Here is a 10,453-nt window from a genome sequence, read left to right as displayed (position 1 = left end):
ATTTAAGAATTCCTTTTAAAAATGCTTAGTAAGATACGACTAAGTGAAATAAACATGACATTTTATGTACTTTTACATACTGCTGTTGTGCTTTCTGGAACGTTATCGTTGTTAGGACACCAATCTTGTCCATGAGGTTGATTTCAGAACCTTTGTTGGGTTATGAACTATGTTTGTTTTTAGGGTGTCGAAGTTGGTTTTATTCACTTCATATATATGTCAATGTAGCAAACATCACATTCCAATATACTCATCATACCCAGCTGAAGAAAGAACACATCACATCTACCAGGTATTTAATGTATCTCTTTACCCATTATTCTTTACTGGCTTAACATGGTTAACTCAAATGAATTAAAAAATAATTCTATACACAACGACATCACACTACCACTTTTCTCTGTTGGTGTTTAGGGCCAGTTTTTGTTTGGTTATAGTGGCTCTTTGAAATATGTGTAGACTTGGAGCTCACATGATGATCCATACCTTCCCTCCCCAGACAGACATCAGAACCCCTCTATTCTCCTGTAGTTAAAGCAGACAGCTATATGATCCCCATGCCCTAACGTCAGCCTAACATTTCATACAGCAGCCGGACTACAGAAGAGAAAGCAGAACTATGGAGTTATGAGAAGGGTCGAGGACTGGAGATGGTGGCAAGAGGGATGCAGAAAAGCAAAAGAAAGAGGATGAGAACAGTATAGAAGAAACCGAGGGAAGGAGGGGAATACAGTACATGTTGAGCCGGCAAAAGAGAGACAAAAAGACTGAAAACCCAGTGTGTGTACAGGGTGGCAGTTCCAAGCGAGGTGTATACATATAACTTGATCTGGCACTTTAGGCAAAGATGGTCTCTTCTTGGTGAGGATGGTCCCAGGCTTGTGCTGGGCGTCGGGGTGGTTGGACAGCTCAGGGGAACAGGTGGACACTGGGCTCTCCAGGAAGGCCTGCTTCAGGTCGTAGAACACCGATGAGTCCTCCTTAGTGAGGAAGGTCAGGGCCACACCGCTCTTCCCAGCACGACCCGTACGACCAATACGATGGATGTAGTCTGGAGGGGAGGGGGCAATGTCACAATATGTAAAAAGAATGTCTACAAATATGGAGGGACGTGCAATGGCAGCCTGTGCAAAGTTGCTATGATGTAACAAAAACCTGACAGGTGAGTGACCCCAGGAGCAAAGGTTCTGGAGGTGGTCTTACCCTCGATGTTCTTGGCCATGTCGTAGTTGAGCACCATGGAGACATCGTGGATGTCGATACCTCTCCCAGCCTCGTCGGTGGCCACCAGGATGTCCTTGGCTCCAGCCTTCAGGTTGGACAGGGCAAACTCTCTCTGCTCCTGGCCCTTGCCACTGTGCAACGTGCAAGCATTGTACTGAGAGAGACCAGGTGAGAGAGAGAAAGTAGAGAGACGTATTTGACCCAGGTCAGACTGGTAAACATATCCCAGAATAATAACGCCGGAGGTCTCACCCCCATCTTCTCCAGAGACTTGGCAAGCACGTCAACACCCTTCTTCTGGTTGACGAAGATGATGATGTGCGGCTCGAATCCGCGCGCCAACACTTCCAGGAGCCTCTTCCTGGAAGACGAGAAAACAAGGGAGACTCAGCATTAGCTACAGCTTCAGGGATAGCAGTGTGTGTGTGTGTGTGTGTGTGTGTGTGTGTGTGTTACCTCTTCTCTCCCTCTCCCATGAGCAGGACCTTTTGTTCCACTCTCTCGTGGGGTTTTCCAGCTGAGCCAATGTACACCACAGCTGGACGACGCAGGTAATTACGCAGGTAATCGCTCTACCGCTGCAGGCATGGTAGCTGTGAACATGACTGTCTGAAAAAGAGAGAGACGGATGGAGGAAGGAAGGGAGAGCGAGCAAGAGAGAGGGATAGGAGGAAGGGCAGGGGAACGAGAATTATCTTCTTAAGCTGACATTTTCTACAGTGTGTGAGTTTCTGTTTAGGCTTCTGTCATACATACATCACCTACTGTAGCTGAATGTGTGTAACAATCTGTTACCTGTCTGTACTTGTGTTTTCCCATCTCCAAGTTCATCTTCATTTTCTCTGGGTCCTCTGCCTCGTCCGTGTCTGGTTTCTGATTGGTCACAGGGATGTACTCCAGGATCTTCTGGACGTCAGGCTCGAAGCCCATGTCTATCATGCGGTCAGCCTCGTCCAGTACCACGTAGGTACAGCGGCCCAGGACCAGGTATCTGTTCTCCAACACGTCTATCAGACGACCCGGGGTGGCTATCACTATCTGAAACACACACACAAAAATACGTTTACTCAGACTTCACATGCATGCGTCTTCATATTGGCATTATTATTGCGTGTGTGTGTGTGCGCGCGCGTTTTCTAGTGTCTGACCTCGCAGCCCATCCGGAGGCGGAAGCCCTGGTCCTCCCAGGAGATACCTCCAATGACGGCCACGGTGCGGATCCCCAGAGGTTTACCAAACTTAAGGGTCTCCTCCTCGATCTGCTGGGCCAGCTCACGGGTGGGGGCCAGGATCACTGCATACGGACCCTGGTCCGAGTCCTACATTAACAGGGGAAAGATGAGTTGAGAAGATGTGGTTCGATAGAAGGACATGCAACTCTTGACAGAGTAGTGAGGGATAACCCTCTGGCTGGGGAGGTGGCCTCACCTTTCATCCTTGGGCAGGGTAGTGATCCAGACCAATAGGGGGATGAGGAAAGCAGCTGTTTTACCGCTACCAGTCACAGCCATGCCGATGATGTCACGGTTCTGTAACCAATGGGTATAGCTTGCCTCTGGATAGGCGTTGGATCCTGGGTAACAAGGGAAACATTTTAATACAGCAAGTAATGGCTTCAGTGCTGATCAGGGGAAGACCCAAAGGTGGCATGTGTGCACACATCAAATCAAGTTTTATTGGTCACATACACATATTTAGCAGATGTTATTGCGGGTGTAGCAAAATGCTTGTGTTCCTAGCTCCAACAGTGCAGTAATATCTAACAATACACAACAATACACACAAATCTAAAAAGTAAAATAATGGAATTAATATAGAAATATTAGGACGAGCAATGTCAGAGTCCGGAATATAAATATATATGTATATGATGGGATGTAGAGACATTGCAGTACATGGATAGAATATGTACTATAGCTGTAGAATAAGTGGATCGAATAGTATATATATATCTACAGCAATAGTTGAATAGGATGGACTTGACTAGAAAACAGTATATATGTATGAAATGGGTAAAACACTATGTAAACATTATTAAAGTGACCAGTGTTCCATGTCTACGTACATAGGGCAGCAGTCTAAGGTGCAGGGTTGAGTAACCGGGTGGTAGCCGGCTAGCGGCACTAACTAGTTCAGGGCTGGGTACTGGGCACGTGTGTGTCTGTATCTGAAGTCTTCACAGCTGACCTTGTAGCCACAGTTGTCAATGACCTCCACGATGTGTGGGGGCAGGTTGTACTCCTTCCAGTTCCTGATGGGGTGGGGGGGATCTTGCCACCCTTTGTGGTGATACTGTAATCCTCCCTGAAGATACACCAGTCCCTGTCCGCCATCTCCTCCAGCTTCTTCTGGGACCAGTGTCTGTCATCCCACCGCTGCTTGGCCTCCTTCTTACGCACCTTCTTCAGCAGCACCCTGAGAAGCAGGAGGGGAGGGCAGAGATTAGAGGGCGACAATGAACCGTTTTTAGCTGTTTCTGTAAATTAAAGACATAGATTTGAAGTGTTAGAGAGCATGGTAGTTTGTCAGGTGTGTTATTGTGTGTGTGACTCACTCCTCCTGCTCCTTCAGTGTGCGTCTCGTCTCCATCATGTCCACGTAGAAATGTGACTGATCTCTCTTCTGCTGCTTCAGGTCAATACCAGCTATGAAGCCGCGCCCATACAGCTGGACCTGGTGCTTCTCCTTATAACTGAGACAGAGGCAGAGAAGTTGGGGAGAGAGAAGAGAGTAGTTGAAAGCAAAATGTCTATTTAAGGAGCAAAGTGATTGAAGGTTGTAACCAGGTGTTACCCCACCATGGACGTAACCAAAAAATGATATCTACAACACCATGTTTGTGAAACTGTGACTTTATCGTCCCAGCGTTTATATGCAGAATCACATGGGGTTGTAGTCGGTAGAAGTGTCTTCAGAGGCGTCCCACTCAAAGACAAACTTTCTGTCGTTCAGGTCACGTGTCCGCCGGCGCTTCTTAGTCCCGCCCAGGTAACGCTCCTGGTTGGACAGAGACAGACAGATGTGAGAAGGCACAGTACACCTGCTCATACACTTAGTTCAACCAATCATATCAAAGCTTGTGATTTAACTAAATCAGAGAATCCCCACTGAGCATGCTTTTTAGTCCAGGGTCGTATTCACTAGGCACCCAACACATGAAAAAAGACAAACAGGGTGGGACTAAATTACGTTGTTCAATAAGAAACTTTGTTTTAAAATTTTGTTGCAAAATGTTTTTCTAGTGTGCACAAATGAATACAACCAAGAAATGGGCTTAGCCTGTGTTCCTGAAGCCGGCCCAAGGTAGAACCTCAATCTCCAGACTAACCTTGATGGCCTGGAGCTCCTTGCCCTTATTCTTCTCCTCTCTGATCTTCTGTCTTCCGTTGTCCGCTTGGTCCCCGTTGTTCTCACTCCATCCGCTCTCGTCTGTCCCTTTCCTGGGGGTCCTCTGGGAAACGGACAGACAAACCTCTGGGCTCACAATAAGTGTCTAACAGAGTGATACCAGAGACCTATGCTGTGTTCAGTGGAGTGCAACATTACTGAACGTTCAGATAGAAATACATGATGTAGAATAGACATGCTTCTCTGTCATGTAGAATAGGGAATCATTTAAGCTCTTTAGAAGACATTTCTGTCAGCAACTTTCAGAATGTTGCAACCTGACTTACCAACTCCCACTCACCTTCCTCCTGACTAACCCCAAGCTCCTCCTACTCACCCATCATCTTCCTCCCGATGTCCTGGAACATCCTCCTCTTTTTTCCTGTCCTCATCGATAGTGTTCTTCCTCTCCTCAGTCTGCTGCTGCCTCCTTTTCAGAGCCTCCGCCTCACGCTCTGCCTTGGACAGGAACTTGGGCTGAGAGAAAAAAAGAAAGAGGGGGAGAGAAATAAAGGGAAAGAGATTTTAAACTACAAACACATTTTGTGTGGAGAAACATACCTTAAGATTCTTGATTGTTACACTCCCATCTTGCTCCTCACTGCAACACCAAACACAGAGACTACTAAATGGGTACTCTTATGGTCTCACCTTCGCCTCGGCCTCCTCCTCCGCTTTCTTCTTGGCTAGAAGCTCTTCTAGAGAGAGTGGCTGTACCTAAGAGAGAGTCACCATCACAACTCAAGATACATAACTAAGTGGTAGCTAGCTGGGCTTTGGAGAGACTATTCCCTTGTCTAACCTTTCCTTTCTTCTTTTTCTCATCATCTTCCTCTTTTTTCAAATCCTTCTCCCTCTTTATCCTGTCCTTGGACTTGGGGGAGACGCTTCTGTAAGGAGAAGCAACCACTCAAGTTGAAAAGGTAAAGAAAAAATCTCTGATAATGGCTCTGCATATTACGTGAGGGATGTTTTAAAGACACAAAGCGGGCGCGTTCCAGATGTTCCACACACATTCTGCTGAGAATATCAGATCTTTATAATGCCTACAGAAGTTAACGTCTCTGGGTGGAACCATATCAATAGGACACAATGATCTTGTAATCTGCTCAGGCCTGCACCCAATAGTCACCCTGTGACTAAAACAGCAGTCTGACTCAAGCCTACACACCTGGATTTCTTACTGTGGTCTTTGTCTCTGCGGTGAATGTTCTTGTCCTTGCGACCCCCCTCTCTGTACTTGTCCCGGTCGCGCTCCTTGTCCTCTGGAGGGGAAGGAAAGGTCAGATACATAGATATATTACCAACTTGTGATACACATTTTTAGAAACCCACTGGACACCTTTCACATACAGTGGGAAGATAGAGTCAGATACCAGATCTTGTTCGCTAGACAGAATAGTTGACAGTTTTTCCAAGCCATATCGTAGTGAATATCTACTCACTTCAACCAAAAGGTTGAAATGATTCTGGCTACTTGTTCGCATGCACCCACTACCAGCAATGCATCATTCAAACCTTTCTGCCGATTTGGATCGGTTGCGTTCACGAGAGCGTTGGCGTGGTTTCCGGTCCTTGGATGGGGAGCCTTTGCATTTCCGCTCCTTATCCTTGACTCCTGAGGTCTCTGCTGCATGGTTCTTGTCGGTTGATTCACCAGCCATCTGTGAGAACAGAAGGAGTTCTGAGTTGTAGGTCCTCAAGTCCAGTTTGCCATTGTCTCAGTGTATTAGGTCACCAACCCCCATAAACTTCTTATTGTCTTCCTTTAATCGATTTCATGTTCAACACCTAATGGTGTTACCATCATCCTATCAACTAGCTAATCATCAAATACAATGATAATTCTAGTTAAGTGTTTAGTGATGGAATAAATCACACTCCATAACTAGCCCTTGATCATGACTCTCAGTTCCATTACGGTACACATACGAGTCATTGGACAAAGGAGTCTTCTGTAGGGAGTTATGTTAAAGCCGTGATGCTTGGTCTGAACAATAGCATGCATCGCTTGTGATATGGGTTTGGAAGCATAAGGGACCTTATCTTTCATATCGGCTAGAAATTATTTCCAAAAAAACTAAAGGTTAAATTGATACACAGCTTTATAGGGTTAGGGTTCACACACGGCCATATTTACATATTGCAGCGCTTGTTTAGGGAAAACTGACCATGTGGACTACCTGTGTTAATTAGCTATATGCGTCTCCGAACACCTGTGTGTAAACGGAAGAGACGCCACAAACACGTTGTGACTGAAAAATAGTCGGCTGCAACGGTTTTAAAACAATGGACACAGTAAGTGTGTATTTTGCATTTGTGAAAATGTTTTTGTGATATGAAAGTAGATGGATTTATGTTTCTAGAACCGTAGCACAATTGAGAATCGGTTCACGTTTAGATGGCATTTTTTGGTTTCCAGAGCTAATTCACCCTTCAAACAGAAGGCTAAGGTCCTTAGACTAAAGTCATTTTAGCGAGGCTCCTTTTGTCCAATATTGGGCTCTCCATAACTATACTGAACAAAAATGTAAAAGCAACATGCAACAATCAACATTTTTACTGAGTTACAGTTTATATAAGGAAATCAATCAATTGAAATTAATTAATTAATCTATGGATTTCTCATGACTGGGAATACAGATATGCATCGGTTGATCACAGATACCTTAAGAAAAAGGTAGGGGTGTGGATCAGAATACCGTCAGTATCTGGTGTGACCCCCCATTTGCCTCATGCATCGCGACACATCTCCTTCACATAGAGTTGATAAGGCTGTTAATTGTGGCCTGTGGAATGTTGTCCCACTTCTTTTCAATGGCAGTGCAAAGTTGCTGGATATTGGCGGGAACTGGAACATGCTGTCGTACACATCGATCCAGAGCATCCCAAATATGCTCAATGGGTGACATGTCTGGTGAGTATGCAGGTCATGGAAGAACTGGGACATTTTCAGCTTCAAGGAATTGTGTACAGAGCCTTGCAACATGGGCCATGCATTATCATGCTGAAATATGAAGTGATGGCGGCGGATGAATGGCACGACAATGGGCCTCAGGATCTCGTCATGGTATCCCTGTCCATTTAAATTGCCAACAATAAAATAGAATTGTGTTTGTTGTCCGTAACTTATGCCTGCCCATACCATAACCCCACCATGGGGTGCTCTGTTCACAACGTCGACATCAGAAAACCACTCGCCTACAAAATGCTATTCACATGGTCCGCGGTTGTGAGGGCGGTTGGACGTACTGGCAAATTCTCTAAAATGACGTGGGAGGCGGCTTATGGTAGAGAAATTAACAAAATTCTGGCAACAGCTGGTGGACTTTCCTGCACTCTGCATGCCAATTGCATGCTCCCTCAAAACTTAAGACATCTGTGGCATTTTGTCTAACAAAATGGCACATTTTAGAGTGGCCTTTTATTGTCCCCGCACAAGGTGCACCTGTGTAATGATCATGTTTAATCAGCTTCTTGATATGCCAAACTTGTAAAGTGGATGGATTATCTTGACAAAGGAGAAATGCTCACAAACAGGGATTTAAACTAATTTGTGCACAAAATGAGAGAAATACGTTTATTGTGCAGATGGAACATTTGTTTACATTTTATTACGGCTCATTAAACCAACACTTTAAATGTTGCGTTTATATGTTTGTTCAGTATAACTAACGGTAGCTAGTTAGCAAGCTCTCTTGAATTAGTTGTTGTCCCCTGGCTTACATGGTTGGCTAGTGAACTACCTAAATGTCAAGTAATTAGCAAGAATGATATGATTATTATTGCAAGATTAACTCGCTAATTAACTAACGTTAGCTACCTAGCAAGCAAGCTTGTTTACAATGACTACCTGACAGACTACGTTTCGTGGATTCAAGTCCAAACATTATTTATAAATACTGCACCTTTAGGTTTTTACAGCACACAGAGGTAAAATACATGTATAAAACTTTAATTACGAACCTTTGCCACTTGAAAACTAAATGCCTCCCAACTATCTTCCCTTTAACAGTACCAAGCCGCCTTCTTGCACGACGCCACAGGAAATTAACAGCGGATTCAGATTTTGGGAATTGTAGTTTCTGAGTTTAGCGCACAGGTATAAAATAACCAGGGTCGTTGAACAGTGGAGTTTAATCCATACCTCATACAGTAGTTTCAAATTTCAATGTCGCATGCACAAGTACAAGTACAGTGAAATGCCTTTCTTGCAACAATGCAATAATCAATAACAATATTACTAGAAAAAAAACATGAGAAATAAGATTAATAAATACACAATAAAGTAAGTAGGTAAGCATACTATTTACAGGAAATATTTAAAAAGTCAGTTCTAATACCATATTTACATGGGAAAGGATACTGAAGTGATGGAGTTAGATACAATACCGTTCAAAGTTTGGAGTCACTTAGAAATGTCCTTGTTTAAAAAAAAAAAATGTGTCCATTAAAATAACATCAAATTGATCAGAAATACAGTGTAGACATTGTTAATGTTGTAAATGACTATTGTAGCTGGAAACGGCTGATTTTTAATGGAATATCTACATAGGCGTACAGAGGCCCATTATCAGCAACCATCACTCCTGTTTTCCAATGACACGTTGGCTTAGCTAATCCAAGTTCATCATTTTGCAAAGTTAACAAACAGATCACCGACCATTTCGAATCTCACCGTATCTTCTCCGCTATGCAATCTGGTTTCAGAGCTGGTCATGGATGCACCTCAGCCACGCTCAAGGTCCTAAATGATATCATAACCGCCATCGATAAGAGACATTACTGTGCAGCCGTATTCATCGACCTGGCCAAGGCTTTCGACTCTGTCAATCATCACATTCTTATCGACAGATTCATCAGCCTTGGTTTCTCAAATGATTGCCTCGCCTGGTTTACCAACTACTTCTCTGATAGAGTTCAGTGTGTCAAATCGGAGGCCCTGTTGTCCGGACCTCTGGCAGTCTCAATGGGGGTGCCACAGGGTTCAATTCTCGGGCCGACTCGCTTCTCTGTATACATCAATGGTGTCGCTCTTGTTGCTGGTGATTCTCTGATCCACCTCTACGCAGACGACACCATTCTGTATACTTCTGGCCCTTCGTTGGACACTGTGTTAACTAACCTCCAGACGAGCTTCAATGCCATACAACTCTCCTTCCGTTGCCTCCAACTGCTTTTAAATGCAAGTAAAACCAAATGCATGCTCTTCAACCGATCACTGCCCGCACCTGCCCACCCGTCCAGCATCACTACTCTGGACGGTTCTGACTTAGAATATGGACAACTACAAATACCTAGGTGGACAACTACAAATACCTAGGTGTCAGGTTAGACTGTAAACTCTCCTTCCAGACTCACATTAAGCATCTCAAATACAAAATTAAATTTCGCAACAAAGCATCCTTCACTCATGCTGCCAAACATACCCTCGTAAAACTGACCATGCTAAGAATCGAGATCTTCGGCGATGTCATTTATAAAATAGCCTCCAACACTCTACTCAACAAATTGGATGCAGTCTATCACAGTGCCATCCGTTTTGTCACCAAAGCCCCATATTCTACCCACCACTGCGACCTGTACGCTCTCGTTGGCTGGCCCTCGCTTCACTCTCATCGCCAAACCCACTGGCTCCAGGTCATGTATAAGTCTCTGCTAGGTAAAGCCCCGCCTTATCTCAGCTCACTGGTCACCATAGGAGCACCCACTCGTAGCACCCACTCTAGCAGGTATATCTCACTGGTCACCCCCAAAGCCAATTCCTCCTTTGGCCGCCTTTCCTTCCAGTTCTCTGCTGCCAATGACTGGAACGAACTGCAAAAATCACTGAAGCTGGAGA

At 44.6% G+C, this 10,453-nt stretch overlaps 1 pseudogene; it reads right to left on the bottom strand.

The window, feature by feature from the left end:
- Window positions 1–281: 281 nt before the first annotated feature.
- Window positions 282–8,661, bottom strand: LOC106566719 (probable ATP-dependent RNA helicase DDX23; annotated as a pseudogene).
- Between the last annotated feature and the right edge of the window lie 1,792 nt (window positions 8,662–10,453).

This window comes from Salmo salar, chromosome ssa13 (genome assembly GCF_905237065.1).
Source record: "Salmo salar chromosome ssa13, Ssal_v3.1, whole genome shotgun sequence".
Taxonomy (NCBI): domain Eukaryota; kingdom Metazoa; phylum Chordata; class Actinopteri; order Salmoniformes; family Salmonidae; genus Salmo; species Salmo salar.
Note: the sequence above shows the minus strand (reverse complement) of the source record. Positions and strands in the feature narration are given on the sequence as shown.